The following is a 20601-nucleotide window of genomic DNA, read 5'->3' on the forward strand; positions in this document are numbered from 1 at the left end:
CTCTGTCAAGAAAACCATCACCGCAATAATTTTTTCCAAACAAAAACAGAACTACTAAAACAGCAAAAAAGAAAAAGGAACAAAATTTAAGGATCCATTTCGTTCCTTCACATTTTAATGAATTGTTCCCACCGTCTAGAGAGTTTTGTTGCTTTGCCTGGAGCATTGCGTGATATTTTCTTTGGCCACCAAACTTGTCTTTTTTTACATTTATTGGCAGTTCTGAAAGCCTTCATAACCTTGTTATAAGTTCTACCCTAAGAAGATTTTTTTTCTTCTTTCACGAGTGGGTTTTTTTCGCCAAAGAATCAGCGTTGAGTGTTGTTTGCATTCTATTTTCTTTATTTCTGAATGGATAGAGATGGCACTTCCCACCCCACCCCCTCATTTTAGTACACGACATTAGCCATTGGTGAGCATACATTGGTATTCTTAAAATAGATGTTGAGATTTTCTTCTTCCGGGGCTATATTTCATATTATCCTCGGGCAAGCTAGGTCATGGATGGAATAGCATCTGTCCTGCTTGAAGGCAACTCTTATGGGTTCTTGTATTCTGGGATTTTTTGAACAGTGATTGGTCAAAGCGTGTATACATGGGGTAAAAAGCAAAGAAACCTGAAAAGGAGGAGAAAAGAGCGAATTTTCCAAAGTGTTGTGCGATGCTTGAAATAACATCAAAAAGGAGGATGTCATGTAACCCTACTGAAATTTGTATTTCAGAAGCGGTCTGAGAGTCCGTAAAGTTCCAGAAAATGGGAGCAATAATCAGATGAGTGAGAATACAAAACTAAATAACAGACGAAATCCATGTTATACTGGAATCTCTGCTGCCATCTACAGAATATATTTAAAAAAATCCTGCCATGTTTGCTGCTCTTAATAAGGAACAGCTTCGACCCGCAGTAAAAAAAATAAAGAGTGATGAATTTGCTGCCATGTATGGCTTGAGAATGGTTATAGTTCGTTAGTGATGGCTTTTCGCTTGCTTCTAATAAACATTCTTCAGTTTTCCCAATTGACGCATGCCGGAATGTGTATCTAACACGGAATTCGTTTCTGAGAAATGTTTGTTATGTGTTTAAGAAGTGCTGCCATCTGTCTTCCGAATCCGCAAGTGAATGCGTGACATGTTAATTTGCCTGCTGGTAATTCTGAGTGAATTTTAAATGTTATAGGCTTGATTGCTCTTTGTAGATGTGTTCAGAGTCCCCTCGGGTTCACCTTAAGGCTCCTTCACACGCACGCTTTTGCGCGCGCGATAGCTGAAAACAACTTCAGAACCGCCTTCAAGAGTGTGCGTGTAAAGGCGTAAAAAATGTGCGGTTGGGAATGTGCGTGGAAACTATTAGCGTTCAATCGCGACTTCCCCTACAGGCAAAAAAGGGGCGAATCCCTCGTCTCCTGCGTCGTCTTCCTTCATTATCGTTCTAAAAAAGGAGATGTATACAATGCAAATAATTTTTTTCAGCGATAATATTTATTGCAATTTTTTTTTCAGAGTCTATATATATTTGGCGATTTTCCTTCCCTTTTCCAACGAATTGTTAACCAACAAGGATGGGTTTCGCGAGCAACTCACGTTGGTCCATTTATCGGTGATCACCCCAGGCTCGGTAGGTAATGAACTTGTTTTTCATGTTCTTTCCCCCGATTGAATCCGTGGACCCTTACGGTAGCCTTCATGGTGGAAGATAAGCATCGTATCGCTGCACCACTAGGGCTCTCAGTTCGTGTGCAACTGATGCTGCCATTTAATTTCCATAATTTGAAGTGCAAATGAAAAATGCCTGAATTTTCATGTCATGCAAGTATCGCTTTGAAGTTCGTCTGTTCTTTGTGAAAAATCTTTTTGTTTTCTTTCTAAATGGGAGTCCGGGCTGCATTCACTCCTCGTAGAAAAATGACAAAAAACCAACTCAGCCGATTGCCAGGGCTGTCATCCAGTCAAACATGTGAGTTTGTAGCTTTGCCTCTGTTTCATTTGAACAACTGATAGGCTCCAAAAACACAACATATATGTTAAGGTAAATGTGATAAATCTGTCATTACACGTAATAACCGGTTATAATAATGCATAATTAGTCTTTGTAAGTTTGATAATTTTATTACTTTCACCGGCGTTTATGCAAAATACGCAAGTGTCGTTGGTAAATTTGATAAATACTTGAAATTTATCGCCTTTATCTGCGATTATGCATAATACCCTAGTGTGATTGGTGAATTTGATAAACATGAAGAAAATTCCAAATGAGTCTATAATGTGTGTGATGAATATAGTCGGACCCCGATATAATGATGGCAAATTTTACGATCGTACCCGGAGATTATGATAACAAATTTTACGATGGATATAATGATACAATACTTGCATAAATAATCGTTCATAGTATATCATATAGGACGGTATCGTACGGTAAAAGTTTCTTGTACTTATTATATTTACCAACGATGCTTGTGCGCTGTGCAATAAATTTATCAAACTTACCAGAAGGCTCGGCGATTATGCATAATTAAACGGTTTATTATATATACAATAAGCACATTTATCATGCATTTACCGTAACACGTATATTATAAATCAGGGTTATAGTTACAGATAACGATGACAGTTTGTGCACGAATTTTTTTGTCGATAAACCAGCGATTTTACCCCTTTTTCATAATTACACAAACACTAATGATCTTACTACAGCCTCATTCCTAATGCAAACGGGGGTTCACAAAAACGCTTTTTGTTGGCTAACGTAAGGCTCTCTCCGAGAAATAACTTGAAGTTGCCGAAAAAAAAAGAAAAGTCTAGAACATTCGCGAACATACTTTCGATGGAACCATTTCATACGTACCTCGAAAAAAAAGAAGTTCTAGCACAGTTATTCAGATTTAACGAGACTTAATAATGAGCTCTCTCTTTATCATTTCCATAATAATTTTTAAATATTATTCAGAAAAACAAAATTCCTTTAAAAAATTACTTTAGAACAATAATAATAGTAATGAAGTTGGATGCCGTTTAAAAATCACTTTGTATAGGACCAATTGAAAAAAGATTTATGCTGATGCAATTAAAATGCAATTTTCTCTGTTCTGGACCATCATAATTGAAACTTCTCTACATCTCATTTTATTACGTTTGCAAGACGCTCCGGACGAGCCCGTTGCGCCCACCGTGTAATCCGCCTCTGATTGACACCCACTCTCCAAGCCATATATGTGTAAACCCTTGACCGAGGACCAAATGTTTCCCTGGGGGATATCTGATGTGGCCTGCCCTTTCAAACCTTTTTCTGTAAAAATGATACATTTACAGCATGCTTAAGTGACCCGCAACACAGTTCCAGAACACTTCAGCGATCCGTGGCACATTTAGAGATCCCTTGAGTGACACGTGGCACAGTTTTAGAGCGCTTAAGAGTCCTTCAGTGTAGTTCTACATCATTTAAGTTACTCGCGGCACATTCCAGATTATTTAAGTGATCCGCGGCATAATTACCGAAGTGATGCGTGGAACACACTTCGAGCTCACAAACCACAGCACTTAAGCGGCCCTGACACATTTCTAGATTATTTGGAACCGCGAAATATTTGGAGATGATTAAAGTGGTTCTGTAGGGGGACTTATCAACTTATCAATAGGGAGAATGTTAGTTCAGGTGCCCACAAAGTAGCGAAAGTTTTTTCTTGTTTTTGGCTCACCGAGTAAGATGTCATTAAGAATATTTCATATTTTTATAAAGGGTAGTTGATGACGTAAGCGTCCTTAAACCCCCCCCCCCCTTGTCATCAAATATCAGCAAATCGGAACCCCCCATCGATGCTGACGTAATACTTGAATGACCCCTATCCCTCGATAACAATTGAAATAATTATTAATTTTTCGATACATTCCCATTCTGGGGTGCATAGAAGGCTCCACACAGACATGACCACGAGATCTATTGCCGTGATTTTGAGAAGTATGTAAATTGGTAGGGGCAAGCATTTCCAGCCAGGTAGAAGGGTCCTGTAATATTATTACTTTTCTCGGGGCTCACGATGCTGTTGAGATGACACTCAGTAGCCCTTCATATGGCATGGAGCTCATTTTATCTGTCCTGCTCTGAGGCAAACGGGTTCTTATTTTCAGTGAATCCTGACCAAAAGGCCACCCTCACCAGACACGGGGAAAGGTCATCTCAACAATTTCAAAAATGTTTAGGACCCCCCCCCCCCCTACCCTTTTTGCCTTGATTTTATATACGTATATGGGGAAGATAACCGCCATCTATTTTTACAGCATAATACAGGAATGGTGAGAAACATCCCTGCAAAAAAAATTTAAAAGCACAATTAAATGTAGATTAACTCAAAAAACTGATGAAAATTTAGCACTGTAGGTAATTTTAGATTAATGAGAGAAACGATGATCGAAACTAATAAAAGTTTTACAATTGATGAATTAAAATAATTGAAAGAAGCAATTCCAGCACCAATGAAAATTTAGAACTAACGGGGGAAAAAAATAGTTCCATAATTGAGGAAAATTCAGAATTAACGGAAGAAATAATTCCATTTCTCCATAATGAAAATTCTGTGGTGTTTGGTCAGAACATGATAACTCCAAAATCCCATTTTTGAGATATAAGCATTTCCATTGTCATTCAAAAATCAAAAATAAAGCACGAACATAAATACAAATGAAAATATCATACATTAGAATGTTGTTTAGTCGTACGCATGTATTTGTGCATTTATCTCACTTCTAATTAGTTATAATTACCAAGACTTACTACTAGATCAAAAAGCCATTTTTTGGAGATATCATGTTCTGACCAAACACCACAGAATTTAGACACAATGAAAGAGATACGGTAAAATCCCTCTTAACGGTCACCCCCTCAGATGCGGACTCCCCTGTTTTACAGCCAAATAAAAATATCCCGGCAAAAAGCCTATTTAAATAATGTATTTCGAACCCCTGCTTAACGGTCACCCTCAGATACGGTCAAGGGCGTAATTTTCATCATTCGTTCCATTGGACTAGAACCCCCTGCGGACACCAATAATTACAATGTCGGTTCAAACTATGCTCACCAGCACAAGTTCTGACATTTGATCTACTTTTTGGCTACTTTTCAATGGAATTTTTTGCTTGTAGTTTGTTAAAGTTTGGCAGTTCTGATGTCAGTTTTCTGATGGTGATCATATACCTTATGCAATTTCACGCTGTTTGAAATGGCCAGCTCTAGTAATCGTTGCTCTCTATCGCTTATAGAAGAGATTCCGAAGAGTAAAAATTGATACCATCGAATACAGTGAAAAAAAATCCCGTAAAATTGGAGTTCGTGTGGTCTTGTAAATGAATTCAATGTCAGGAGGACACAGATATGTTCCATTTTAAAACAAAGGGGACAGTGACAAGAAGAATGGCTGAAAAACCAAAATCGAGCTGGAAAAAATGAATTTCCGAAGACAGAAGAACTTGCAATTGTGTACGATTGTTTGAATCGTTCTTGTGTGCTTCACGAAATTGTATATTTAAATAATTCACTGCTGATTTCAATGATGGAAAAATTCAATGAAAGAAAATTCAACTGCCCCTGCGGGGAATCGAACCCACGTCCTTTCACTTTCCGGGTGAATAAAATTTTCCCTCTTTCTTAAATACATCTTCGCATCAGCCAGCTGTTAAAAACCTTCGTATGGATAGCGGAGAGTGACATAATCCTCGGATAAGTCGCCATCTGGTGTCCTTGTCAGCAATTGTGAGCTTAGGCCTGAGTTAGGTCCTCCCGTCCATGCACTGTCCAGTTCAGTGCACACGAGCTCCAAGGAAAGATTGAGTTGTTCGATGCCTCTATAGTCTAGGGCAGTGATTCCCAACCGGTATGTCCCGGTACCATAGAGTGCCGCGAGATATTATGGAGATAAATAAAAAAATATTACGTCCACTTAAGGTCTTAAATTAAGTCGAATTAATTACTCTCGTGCATGACAGATTTATCGGATGAGTCGACATCTGGTGGCAGTATCAGCAATATGAACTTCGCCCTGAGTTAGGTCTAGCTGCCCATGTATGTACGTCTCTGTTCAGCCGTCACCATCGTTATCTCATATATCAAGATGAGATATCAAGATGAGATATCAAGATGAGATATCAAGATGGCGGTGGCTCAGCGCACACGAGCTCTAAGGAAAGAGGAGTCGTTGGTTTTGTAGTTTAGTGGCGCTCACTCGGCATATGAGAGGAGGTGGGTTCGATTCCCCACAAGGCTAGTTGAATTTTCTTTTTTGGATTTATCTTTGCACAAGTTTTTAATATTATTCGCAAAGGTGCCGCGAACTTCAAAAGGTTGGGGAACGCTGGTCTAGGGCGTTCACCCGGAAAGTGAAAGGACGTGGGTTCGATTCCCCGCAAGAGGACAGTTGAATTTTCTCTCTTTCCTAAATATATCTTCGCATCAGAGAGCTGTTAAAAACCTTCGTATGGATAGCGGAGAGTGACATCATTCTCGGATAAATCATCAATTACCAACTGAACATACTACGATGCAGGATGGGCGAATTCGAAATGTAATGCTGGTTTTGTTTGCACGCGCTGATACGTGTGAAGAAAGCCAGCATTACATGAATGATGATGGTTTTTGTTTTTAAATCTCATTCATACTTATTTTAATTTAATTTTTATTGCAAAATACGTGTAGTGCATATATCATGCACGGGTAAAAATAATTAATTGGCTTAATGAAGGAAAGAAAAGTTATACATTTTTAAATATTTTTCAAACTTTCAAGCTTTACTTGGGAATTATGCATAATCGCCGATTAAAGTGATAAACGTGGGGAAATTTAATCAAACTTCATTTATCGGGACTATTAGTGATTGCGCATAACAACTTGGTGTGTCACTATCAGACTTGAAAAATGCAACCAGTAAGAGTATCGGAATGTAATTTCATTGGTTTTTTTTTTTGAAGTTGTGTAAAAGGTCTTTTAACTAACTTTTATAGTGTAATGTAACCGATGCGCATACTGGTTGCATTTTTCAAGTTTTATAAAAGAATTTTAAGAAAACATTTGTAAGATGGCATTGCATTATAAAAGTTTTAAAATGCTTTTTCTTTTACAACTTTTACTCTCAATTTTTACTTTTTTTTTTTACTTTGGCGAGTAAAAGCGAAATTTCCGAATATGAAAGTTTTTTTTACGTGAAAAATTTTTATTTTCGAAATTTACGTTGCCCGATTAGTTCTTGAACACGTTGATAGATGGCGGCAATAACCAATAATAATTCGAGCGAGTATTAAAAAAAATGTTTCCAGTTGAAAACAGTGCCGTCTTAACGCATGGGCTCACCCGGGCACGGCCAATACCGTCTAGAGTAGACGGTCTGCTCTAGACGGTATTGGCACGGCTCGGGGGCCTCAAGAGAAGAGATGCCTCAGAAAAATAAGAAGTGATTGAATTTTTCGAGAATTTGCTAGGTAGGGCCTCAAAAAAGTCACTTGGCCCGAGGGGGCCCATGATGCTCTTAAAATGGCCGGCCCTGATTGAAAATAGCGAGTTTTTAGTTCACGTTACGTACTTTTTGTTTTCTTCCACAGTTCTCGCACAACATAAATATTTTTAGGATTAGGATAGCTATTGTGAAAGACGTTAGTGATGAAGGAATGTGATGCAATCCATTATAATAGAATTAAAATGTGTCATGTATGTAGTAACTGGATTCATTTGAGATCGGGTAATTAAATTTTTAACAAGTGCAGAATAGCAATTGATTGCCATTAGCAAGTATTTCGCAGTTGTAAGTCAAACGATCAAAGTAATATTAGCAATGATCTTTTAGCAACTCTTCAATAGAATCTTGATTATTTTTCCTATGAATTATATACGGTACCTCTCACTCGATCTGTAAATCTGTCTATCTCTCTTATCTGCATACCCCCCAAAAAACGGGGCTGACAAGGCTCTAGCCCTAGGGCCCGGGACAATTCTGATCATTCTCTACTTTTTCACGCTATAAAAAAAGGCCCGTGGAAAATGTGCCCGCGGGGCATGCAAAAGATCCCAGCCTAGGGGGGGGGGCTACTCCGGGATGCGGGGGCCATGCTTATCTCTATCTCTCATCTCTACATCTGAATTAATTCTCTACGGTCAGAACTCCAGCTTATCCTATTTGATTGATTAATTTTTTATTTCTTTCTTCGTATTCTTGACGGCAAATCAGTAAAAAATGCGATACTAAAAATAAAGAAGCGAATCGACAACCTCAAAAATTCATACATCATCACAGAATATAAAGGATATCCGTACAAAAAATAAAATGAAATAAACACACATTGAATGCAAATTAACATGAAAATTAATAAAAATTTTGAATTGATGATAGTTCAGATTTAAAGAAAATTTTAAATTAATGAAATAAATTATACCAAAAAACTAACGAGAATTAGACCAATGAAAGAAATAATTTATAAGAACTAATCTGTTCGGGGAGACGAATAATTCTCTCAGGCACCTTCGTTTAGTCCAGGAGTGGCCAACCCGCGGCACGCCATGGTATCAGGAGTGGCACGCGAACGTTTTTCAAAAATTAAAGGAAAATTCTATCCCATTTTTCAATGAAAGAAATTCTCTCCAACTCTTTAAACAATCCTTTTTTCATGAATGATGGTCTTGTAGGTTGCTAAACCCATATCAAGTTGTAGGTATATGTTGCAGGTATGGTAGGCACTCTTAAAATAATAACTGCGATGACCTTCTATTCAATGCGTTTCTGTTACGGTTTCATTTTTGGAGCATAGTTGCAGGACATCCGAGGTGTACGAGATTCAGGATCGTCCACATGGGGGAACACATGCATAATTACATTGTATATCCACGAATTCTTGGGGTGGGGGCAAAACCCTCTTACATAGTTTATTGGGGGGGGGGGAAGGGTACATGCAGCGTAAGCTCTCAGGTTCAGGTGTCTATGTCCAACATTGTGTAGGTAAGATGAACTTCTACCGATATACGTAGGCCACATACACAATCTGCTTTGCGATAATCGGATTTATGACTGGAAAATAAATATAATTAATAACTTAAAAGATATAAACAAACTGAGCATTTTTGCAAAAATCAAAGGACAGTCGAACAATAGTTTGCAGATACAGAGAGGATGTTCGTGCCCCATATGTATGTATGGCTTGCATGTTAAAATTCGAGCGGCACGTGCATTGAAAATGATCTTGATTCTGGTACGGCTTCGGAAAAGGTTGGCCCCTACTGGTTTAGTCGGTACAAAAAAATGTAATTTATGTTTGTGTGATATATATATTTTTTGACTTCTATTAACTTGAGTGCGTCTCCTCCCTCCTCACACTCAGAGCGCGGCCGATGAATATTCCACCAGAGTGTTCCAGTTGAATGTTCGTAATCAGAATGTCGCTTTTACTCGAATTTTACTCCACTGCTTAAAATGAAATAAACGAGACCGATACTTTTTTGGATAGATGCCGAGGTGAACTCGGAGAGAAAAGTCACCTGGTCTCCACCGGAACTCGAACCCAGGATTTCTTGCAAGCATGCTACTATCTACACTACTGAAAGAATCAACGCCAGGGTCTCTGCCGCCGAACTTATCCCGTTGCCGAGATCTCTTCCAGCCCAGCTTCGTGGCAGAGTCTGGAACAAAGTGAGTGTGTACACCTAACAGTCTGAGTGTGTGCTAGTGTTATGTCTGATATTTCAGTGCTGCCATCTATACTTCAAATTGTGAGTGAAGTGTAATGATTGAATATTTGTAACGTTTTAGGCCTGTTGCTCTCAGTGGCGAGACTTTTTAACGGGGAGATCGTCTCGCATTCGCGCCTTGAAGTTTGGAACCACAGAAAACCAACTTCAGCCAACCACCACTGTGGTGCCTGTGGGGTTTGAACCCGGATCCTCGCGATGCGAGTCCGTCACTATGACCACTCGACCAACACAGCGGCTATCTACACTACTGGAGACACGGCCCTTGCCTTCCTTATTTGGAAAAGTAAGTACTTCCTTAGTAAGAAAAAAAGCCGTCTATATTAATTTTATTTGAAAATTTTCATTTCGTTGCTGCCCGTGACCAGTTACAAAGCCATTTCAGTGACCTGTAGCAGGTTATAAAATCACATTAGAGGCCTGCATTCCCCAAACGGTTGAGCAGCTCTCTGTGGTTGAAGGGGACAAGTCCGCTTCTCTGGGAATGAAGCTGTTACTGGTTACTTGTTTATTCATTTCACATTCTTTACCTAAAAGAAAAGACGAGTTATCCAAGATACTATTTCAAGAGATTCGCCCAGTAGGAAAACAAATGATAAAATATCGGAATAGCCGAGGAATGCTTCAGTAGCAGCTGGTCTAACGGCAGCCTCATAAATTCCACCTTCAGCAACGGCAATATATATTCTTTATCGCCTACAAGGGCATTCGTATATTCATATTTCATTTATTCCATGGAATATACTTCACTTACGTGTGTATGTGTATATCACATCAGGGCTGGACAAATCTATTGACCGACATGCCCTGGCCATGTAAAAAATTCGACCGGACTAAATGTAGACCGGGCGACTACATAAAAATAAAATAATTTAAGCACTTCCCAGCTTTTTTAATTTTTTCATCGGCGACAATACTAGTATTCCTACTTTATACACATCGTGAAATTCCACAGAAATGCTTTCTTTGGCAGCCATGATGCAAATGTGTATAGTAAACGTATTTCAATCAATTTTCACGGTCCTAATATTTAACAGCCAGATGTGGTCATGGGACCCTTACATACTGAAATTGCGCTGTTTTGAAAAGTGGAAAATCTCTTTTCCAGTGAAATAGTATATCTTGATGGTATTCATGAGAAAAGACCCCATATAGTTGCTCATAAAAACGTAAAAATAGAATTTTCCTATAAAATTACGTATTATATGATCGTATTATACAGTATATAAAGTACCCGAAAGAGATAAAAATTCTGCGATTGGTTGAAAAAATTGTAGAAAATATTTATTTTTTCCGCATTTCTCTTTTACACAAAATTATCGGAAAAAATATGTCACAAAAATATGAGGTCTCTGCTGTCAGCTATCGACTGAAAACTAAACTATCTTTTGAGACTTTTTAAGTGAAGTCTGTTGTTAGATTGTACACATTTTCTTCTTCACAGGCCTTCTTGGCCAGTTTTTATGCCGGCAGTTGGCCCTCGCGGGCTGGGAATCGGCTTAAGGTTCAATTCTGGTCTGGTCTGGTTGTTGGTTTCAAACTGTACGTATCAGGATCTATCGCGGACCACACCCCGGTCCGCGATATATGACCCGGTATTTACTGCACATTCCCGTAATTTTGGCCATCTTGACTTTCTTTTTTTAACTGTCCCGTTTTCCCCCGTATTTTCAACGAAGCTTACTTGAATTTTGTTGTTACTGGAACCAAGGATTGAGATAATTTTTACAACCTTTAAATAATGTGGTAATTATGATTATTGTAATTTATTGCAATCACATAAATATATTCATTTCGAATATTTGTCATATATTTATCCCTTGTGACTTGCAGTAGCTCTTTGTTTCCTTGTCATTAGAGATTTCTCGGCAATTAGATTGATAGTTCACCCCTTTTCTTACTCGTAACAATTCTTTTGGCAATAATTAGTAACTACTAATCTTTGAAAACTTTGTTGGCTGTGATTGGCAGCTTTAGTTACCCTCGACAACATTCTTATTGATAATTAGTGTTTATGTCTCGTTTGGACCCCAATTTCCCGTATTTTTATTAAGGAAATATGGTCAGCCTAGGTATTTATCATGTGTCTATTAGGTACTTTTTTGCCGGAACATCTTTTGCGCGGGATGGATAGAACACCTTGTTGGGCCACATTTAGTCTTCTGGCCGGAGTTTGTGCACTCCTGGTCGACAGTATCTATTATGAAATTTGATATAGCGCTATTTTCTTATTTCAGAATACATTCCACTCCCATGAAAAATAAAGGCAAGAGTTTTTCAAACGAACTTGATAAAGAAATAAAAAAAAAAGCACTGCTATATTTTCTCCAATTTCCGATCAGCAAAGGGTTAGGAAGGTAATGAAGTAGAGTGTGGGTGGCTTATTAAGCAGATGTCGATGATCATAATTGATGAACACTCTCTGCTCGTTTATTTATACGAGAGTTGGGATGGAGGGGGGGGGGAGGAGGGAGGAGAGCTTTAACTCTTACAGTATATTCGACTAATTACGCTGAGCTAAGGTCAATTTTAGTTTCGGAGGGTAAAATACAGTAATTGAAGGTCTCGCGTGAAATAAAGAAGCCAAATTTTTGAGAGGCGTGTTTTCGAAAAAGTTCGATTTTACCAAAGATTAGTGGTGTCAGAGAGCGTTTTCTTTCCGGTTGAAATAAACTCACTTATTTTACATTGAGAGATGTTATGAGAGATCGTCAGTAAATACGATCTACTATTCGCGTTCGGGGCGGTAAATTATATTCGAATTCCACTGGCAATATATAATGTATGGAAATTATACTTAAACATGAGGCTCACGGTTACCGATTTGGAACCTATGTTTTGGTACCAAAAGAAAAAGAAAAGAAACACTATCTTTATTATGAACACTATCATACAACATTCGAATTGAAACTATCTGGAATTGGTTCTGAGCATTTAGTGATAAATGCAATATTTTTTTTTTTATAGAAAAGAAAACGGTATAACTACCTACTCTAAAGTAAAATCTACCAGAAAAGTACGACTGACTGCGGTGTGTATGGTAAGAAAAAAAATTATGTAATGGGGTTATATTCCCCCTCATGCACAAATTTCAACTTAAATCTTGAATCAGAATATTCAGATCGCGACTGAGGTAAATATATAAGTAGGATGCTGGTCCAGACGTACGAGACAGGCTTCAAGACGATACTCACATGCCACGAAAATTTGTGGCATCAGTCATTTCTACTTCTACATACGAAAGTCAGATGGCAGCACCAGCATAACGCGAAACAAGCACAACTCAGACAACATTAATACGTTAGGCCGGGTTCACACACACGCAGCATTCATCAGCACGCAAACTGGTTTTGAAGTGTGGGTAGCAGAGTGCGGGCGACTTCCCCCCCTCCCCTTTTTTTTCAAGAAGTAGGAACTAACAAAAACCTTTTTTTTAATGGTAGATTTTTCGTAGCCACACCTCAAAACCGGGAAGAGCTGTGGAATTCTCAGGATTTTGCATGTGTGAACGCGGCTAAAGTGGGGGGAGGAGGTCCCGTATAGACTCAGAGCACACATTCCGGCTTGCACCGATTAGTCAGAAATTCCGTAGAGTAAGGTGTGTATGAAGTGCATGATCGGTTAATTAGTAGTAGTAGTCCAAACGGGGCACGTCGGCTTATGGACATTTCGATGTCTCTCTATAAGAGACATAGGCGGAGATAGACTTGGAAGTCTGGGGGGGGCACGGTCATTATTGCTGGGGGGGGGCAAGATGATGATGATGTCGATTCATCTATACATATATGCATTAGATCAGTCGACTTCACCTTTGATGCTTGGGGGGGGGGGTATCTCCGCCCATGATAAGAGATACTACCCCCGGCCCGGCAAAGGAGGAGATGTGAAGTAGGGTATGCTAGATCATTCAGGCTCAGTCCAGACGGGAACTGAATTTACCATTTCTCTTTCTTTGAGGCTCGATCAACAAACATTATCGCTTCAAAATTATGTGCTTGCCCAGAATGACCAAGTCACATTTTTATACAATGTTGTGGTTCTTCGGATACCCTAATTTCTTCACCATGGACATCAAATATCAATTATATATCAGTATTATTCAATTACATTTTTGCTTAAGAATATTGACGACAGATGACACCACTAATTGAACACGAACATTATTGTGGCAGCAAGGATAGGGTAGGGTTACTAGTGATTCGAAAACAGAAAGGAAGACGCCTGCGCGCACTCTTGATGACGTAATTTTTTTTAACTTTCACAACAGATAGCGTACTTTCCTTCCAAGAAAAGAAACCCACCATCGCAAGAATTTTTCCCAATTAAAGCTCTTTCTAAGTTACGGAAATATTTGATCAATCCGGTTACCATGCATAATTACCGGCTATTATGCATAGTCACCAACCATTTTTGTAAGTGTTCAATAAGTTTTATTTTTCACTGGGTAATCCCCAACTTGTGTTGGTAAATATGATAAATCATCAATAAATTATTTAAATTTATTGACGATACACAACTACAAGTATGTGCCTCATCTAGACCTGATGGAAGGATTCAAAATCCCTCTAGATCACAAAGAGTGGGTGTTCATTTTTCCTCTTTTTTGTTTATACTGTACCGTTTTAATGTTCACAATATTATTACTCTTAGGTACGACTCCAAACTCACAAAAATCATCCATATTTCATTCTCCCAGCAAAAACATCATTCGGATCGATATGCCAAAACTCGTGCTATAAATTCCGATTCATCTTATTTTATGCAACAAGCTTTCCGTGCTCTTACATTCTCATAAGTAAATATAAATAAATAATTCATTCGCACATATTTTCCATATACGCACGAGCACCCCTCCCCCCCCCCCCACCACCAACAAATATTCGATTATTTATTCATACATAATAAAAGAAATATTATGAAAATATTTACATAGTAACCCCCTCCTTATATACTGTAACAAGAGTCTTTTTTACACGGGGATCAGACAACAAGACGAGAGGAAATATTTTTTTAAATCTAGCTATTTAAATTATTATCAACTATTCAGACATTGCGGCGGGCTTTCCATGAAGTCTGATGGCTAACATTATACTGCGGTATCTAGATTCACATGTCATCGGCGTCTTGGGTTGGCCTAATGGTGCCTAGAAATCCGAATCAAAAGGGGGGAAGGGGGTCCTATGTTATTTGATAATTTCATTTATTCTGGAGACTTTTTCATTAATTTTGTAATTATTCTTTCGTTTAATATGAATTTTCATTAATTCCTACATTATATTATTATATCATTTTCAAGCAAAAAAGAATTTTCATTATATCTTGAAATATTTTTTCATTTAATGATAATTTGCATGAACTCTGAAATTATTTTTACATTGAAGATGAATCTTCTCTCATTCTGGAAATATTTTTCATTAAGTCTGAAAATATTTCTTTCGATAACGCTGAAAATATTTTTCACTAATCATGAATTTTCATGAATAACGAAATACTTTTCTTCCCTCCAAGTCTGAAATAGTGTTTTTTCAATAATTACGGAATCATTACTCTCATTAGTAATGAAATTATTTTTTTCAGTTATTCTAAACACTTTTAATAATTCTAAAATTATTACTTTCAAGAACTGTGAAGTTACTTTTCAACAATTCTAAAATTATTTCTCTCATTAATTCTAAAATTATTTCTCTCATTAATTCTGAAATTATTTCTCTCATTAATTCTGAAATTATTTCGCTGAAATTCTGAAAATATTTCTCACTAATTTTGCAATTATTTCTATAAAAGTAAATTTGTAATTTCTTCTTTTACCGACTCTGGAGTATTAGGCCCACGGGCCTTACGTTGAAGACCTCTGCTTTAGATAAATGGTAGAATGTCAGTTTAGAGTAATGGATTATGAATGCGGACAATCAACCGAGATCATCATCTCGTAGTGTGTTGTTGCAGCATCAGTGGATTTTTACGACCCACCTCAGAAGCTCCAGCGAATCAAGTTTCTTTAGTGTCCGAGTGTCACAGTGGTAAGATGCTCGTCTTCCACTACGATGGTTACCGTCAAGGTCCACGGGTTCGAATCCGGGCAAAGGCATCAGAAACAAGTTCCTTACCTACCGAGCCTGGGGTCACCACCGATGGATAGTTCCTTCGTTACCCCACCCAACTCTATTGGTTGGAAATTGGCATACGGCGATATATGACCGGAGTTGGTGTGCGGTAAAGTAGTGAATCAAGTTTGGGTCGTGATCCATAGCTCAAAGAGTCCCCGGCTGTTAGTGGATTTGTCGGAAGTCCTCGCGAATCAAGTTTCATCGGTCGTGGCCCATGGCTTGAAAATCTCTGACTGTAAGTGCATTTGTACGACTCATTTCAGAAGCCCTGTGAATTAAGTTTGAGTCGTGACCATCTCGAAAGCCCCACACGAATCAAGTTTTGGTCGTGTCCCAAGAGTTCGTTCAAGAGATGGATTTGAACGACCCATCTCGGAAGTCCCAGCAACACACAAGTTTGGACCGCAACTCATAGGTTAAGAACCCCGGGACGGGGTTGTTATCATCGGTCCGCACAGTTGTGAAAAGGTTTAAGAACATTGTTTCAAATAAATAGAGGAATGCCAATGTATATTATACATTGTATAAATGGTATTTTAGGAAAAACTTGGAATTTACGGTTATAAAAATTAAATCAAAAATTTATTATTATTAAAAAAATTATTTTTTTACCTGAATATTAGTCTCATATATTCTGTATAACAATGGTCGCTTCCGTTACAATGCGAGGGAGAAGAGGGAGGGGGGAAGGGAAACAGACAGCGGCCGACTCACACGAGCGCCATCTACCCACTGGAAGGAAGCGCCGCCCGTCCGCCGCTCAACAATCTGAAGCAATGCGAACAACCGAACCGATCATCATCATCTCGCAGTGTGTTGTTGCCCGTCGTCGCGCGAGGAAGGATTTTTGTGCCGAATTTTTATTACCACATTTCGTACCATACATATTACATAGAGAGGAGAGAGGCAGCTGTTTTCTACCACCACCGATTATTTCTTGCTCGAGGTGTGCTCTCCTCACAGTGAGTGTGTGTGTGTGTCTGTGATTATGCTTTTGTGTGGTTATAGGTTCGGCTATTCTAATTAATTATTTTGAATGTGATCCCACAGATAATTAATTCGTGGTGTGTCCGTCGAGTGATAATTGCAATTAAGAAAAACGGGGATTATATTTACGAATAATATAAATACCAACCAAAAAAAAAAAAAAAATTATATATATACATAGAGTGTGGAGTGGATAATCTCAGTCTCGAATGATTGGATTCCTACCTGAGTGCGGATCAAGTAACGTTGCGTGGAGGAGAATTAACGGCCCGGGTTCGATACCTTGCAAGCATTTGAGAAAGAAATCGTCTATATCTCATCGCCGTGAATCTCTTCTCCGCGCAATCACAGCAGGTGAGTGTGTGCGGCATTATATTTACATTATTAATTCATTGTTATAAAAAAAATAACATGTATATATACTCTTCCCCCCCCCCCCCATACATGTATATTTTATTTGCGGAGATCACGTGATCATGAGAATTTCACCGTTGATCGGGGTCAGTAGACTCTTCTTCGTTATTCTAGACAAAAAAAGGAATAAATAATATAAATTCGCCGGTGATTTTATACTGTTTTGTCGTTTGGGAACATTGCGTAATTTTTATCAAGCGAGAAAAGCTGGATTACGTGAGAGAGATTCAAATAATTTATTTTTATACAATCCCCAGGACTTGTTTTGAGAATAAAAATCATTTTTTAATTTGTGTTTTTCCTGTGATGAGATGATGGAATACGGAATCCGTAGAAATCCCCCTTCTAGTTCCGCTTTTCAATTAACCTTTTTAAGATGTTTATTGATCGTCGACGTGTAGATTTAAAAATGAAATGCATAAATACCAGGTATTTTATATTGTAGTATTAAATTTATCTCGGTAGGATTATAAAGGATTTTTTTTTTCCTGCGAGACAAAAATGGATTTTGATCTTGCAGGAAAAGACGTTTTGAGACTAATGGGATTCTTTTCGTGTTTAAATTACGTATACGTTGGGGTGGGGGGGGGGAACCCTTAATTTTACTGGTAAATATATCTTCTATTTCCCCAATATGAAAACTTATATCAGTGAGAAACAACAATATGTATACGTATATATATACATAATTTTTTTGTTGTAACCTAATGAAATATTTTCCACTGAATATTTCATTAGAAAATTTAGAAATGTCTTCGTTTGAAGTGGTCGTGGCTATATGGTGAATAAAACGAAATCATATGAAAATAATGGTAAAATAAATAACCTTATCAAGACCTTTATTGATCTCGACACGCAGATTTAAAAATACAATGCATAAATGCGAGGTATTTTATATTGTATAAAATATGAATATACCTATATATTTCGGTAGAAATATAGTAGATTTTTTCCTGCTGGATAAAATAATAAATTAATAAATAATTCTTTTTGCGTTAAATTTTTCATTGTAATCTATGAAATATTTTTCGTTGCAATTTTTGAGAATTTTCATTGCACTTTAGAAAGGTTTTCGTCTGTAATGGCCAAGTGGCTGCATGATGAATAAAACGGATTGAATTCGATTAGGAAATTACCGATATACATTCGCATTTCAAAGCTACTTAGTTATTAGAATGGAGGAAAGCTTAAATCTATAGGATGAATTGCTTTTTCCTATCGATATAAATTATTATCGTGCTATAAATCGAATCGAATTATGGATGAAATTCGCTTCAACGATTTCGACCGGCTTCGTAGTATTTACGGTGTTGTGCAATGCCGAACGAATCATATAGTTGTTGTATTGATCGAGATTTCACGCATTCTAATTTACGCCGTGCTTTATTTCTCGTGTCATGTGACGTACATTGATTCATAAATGAACGATGTAGATACTATATGGGACGCGATTGTGAATTTCCATCAGTAGGAGGAGCGTCGAGAAAGATTTTAACGTGACATTTCGTCAGCCGAAAGGAATAATAGAAGATAAGATATGGATATTTATATTATTTTATTAAGAAAAATACATCAATAGTACTGCGTTATGATATTTTCGACAGATATTTTATGCAGATATTTTTGTGTCTGTAAATGCCGTACTCAACCGTGCGCAAATAAAATTTAGATTCAAAATGAAAGGTTAAAGAGACGCAAGAAAGAGTATTTTTCCTACTGAAATCAAGGCAAAATAATTACTTCGAAATATACATTTTTCGGCAGATTTTCCCCGTTTTAAAATGTGGAGATTGTATTTTAACGGCTTCGTTTTCTCTCGTGATAAACAATACAAGGTGAATAAAGGGAAGTCTTATTAGTACCGTTATCAGATGTAGAGTAAGAATAATTCTATGTCTATGGTGTCAGACATGTGTAATCAAGTCGATTACGAGACCGTATACAAAATACAATAGTCTTTTGCTATTGTTGTTGGCGTTCGTCCTTATCGAATATTCAGATAATAATACAGTGAAACCTCTCTTTTGCGGACACCGGCGGGACAAAACAAACAAAGACCGTAATATGCAAATATGCAAACACACTAAAGTACCATAATACGAATGCCAACTTCATTTAAAAATTTTTTTTGCAATCCGAAGTTTTTTTGTCTTCGACCAACGGTTTAGAAGAAAAAGGCCTGGGTAAGGACCTCCCGGACAAGCTGTAATGTACTAAAGCATTATACCATATATGTTCAACCCATGACCCGCGGTCCGAATGTGGCTCCTCTCGACGTCATCTGATAGGCCCGCTACTTCTATATAACCTCATTTTTTTTAAAAATGAACTAAGCAAGTCATTTTTATATAGATCACTCAAGTGACCAGCGATGCATTTCCACATTATTTGAGTGGGCTGTGGCGTATTCCAAAATCACTTTAGTGACCCCGCGGCACATTTTCAAAGCAGTTAAGTGCCCCGTGGCATAGATTATTGAGTGACCCACGGAATATTTACAGATGCAATAAATCTCTCTTTTGCGGACACCAGCGGGACGAAAAAAAGTCGTCCGTGAAAGAAGGATGACCGTTGATAAGGGGGTTTGAAATGCGGTTTTTTTTATTATACAATGGGAAATTATTATTTGGCCGTAAAAGAGGGGTGACCGCATTTGAAAGGTATCCGTTAAGAGAGGATTTACTGTAATTAAATGACCCGCGACACAGCATCAGAACATTTCAGTGGCCGTAGTGCAGTTCCACATCACTCAAGTGGCCCGCGACACATTTACAGATCACTCAAGTGACCCGGAGCTTATTAACAGATCGCTAGGGTGGTCCGCGGCACAGTTACAGAGCACTTCAGTGATTCCCGGCAGATATTCGAATTCGAGAAATTAGGAAAGAACAGCGTCAAAAATGCGGAAAAAAAAACAAAAACGCTTTACACCCGCATTCAACGCTGTTATTTGCGAAATTTCCTCAGTTTTTCGGATTCGAATATCTCTGAATATTGCACTTAGGAACATGAAATTTTTTTTGGTGGCATCAGGAGAGACAGGGCAACAACTTTCTTATTGGGTATCAGGACACACGAGGACTAGATATAAAAAGTTAATTTTTTTATTTTTATAACTACACAACCCCTTGAAACATGAATGACATATCTGAGTACTACAGGTATATACGTTATTTGGAAGCTTTTTCTAAGTATTTTTAGAAGTATGTAGCGATCAACAGCTCGCCAGTAAAATACCATACCCCCACTATTTGCTATGCACCCCGTATATTGACCAGGATATATCCCTGATTTGATAACTATTTTTTATGCTACTATATATAAAAACGTTTCCTTTCAAATATAACTCCATAAATATCTAACCTCCGTAAACTTGAT

The 20601-nt window shown here is 37.8% G+C and overlaps 1 protein-coding gene across 4 annotated transcripts in view; it reads left to right on the forward strand.

Moving 5' to 3' along the window:
* Nucleotides 1–16619: 16619 nt before the first annotated feature.
* Nucleotides 16620–20601, forward strand: part of LOC149078611 (fat-like cadherin-related tumor suppressor homolog) — a 568053-nt gene continuing 564071 nt past the window's right edge. For all 4 annotated transcript variants that reach the window (XM_089240739.1, XM_089240741.1, XM_089240740.1 and 1 more), the window contains exon 1: nucleotides 16620–17163. The gene's annotated coding sequence lies outside the window, so the exon portion shown is untranslated. The remainder of the gene's footprint in view (nucleotides 17164–20601) is intronic.

The sequence above is a fragment of the Pholcus phalangioides genome, unplaced genomic scaffold, assembly GCF_987345545.1.
Source record: "Pholcus phalangioides strain wild (caught in Gottingen) unplaced genomic scaffold, Ppha-v1.0 ptg000013l_1, whole genome shotgun sequence".
Taxonomy (NCBI): domain Eukaryota; kingdom Metazoa; phylum Arthropoda; class Arachnida; order Araneae; family Pholcidae; genus Pholcus; species Pholcus phalangioides.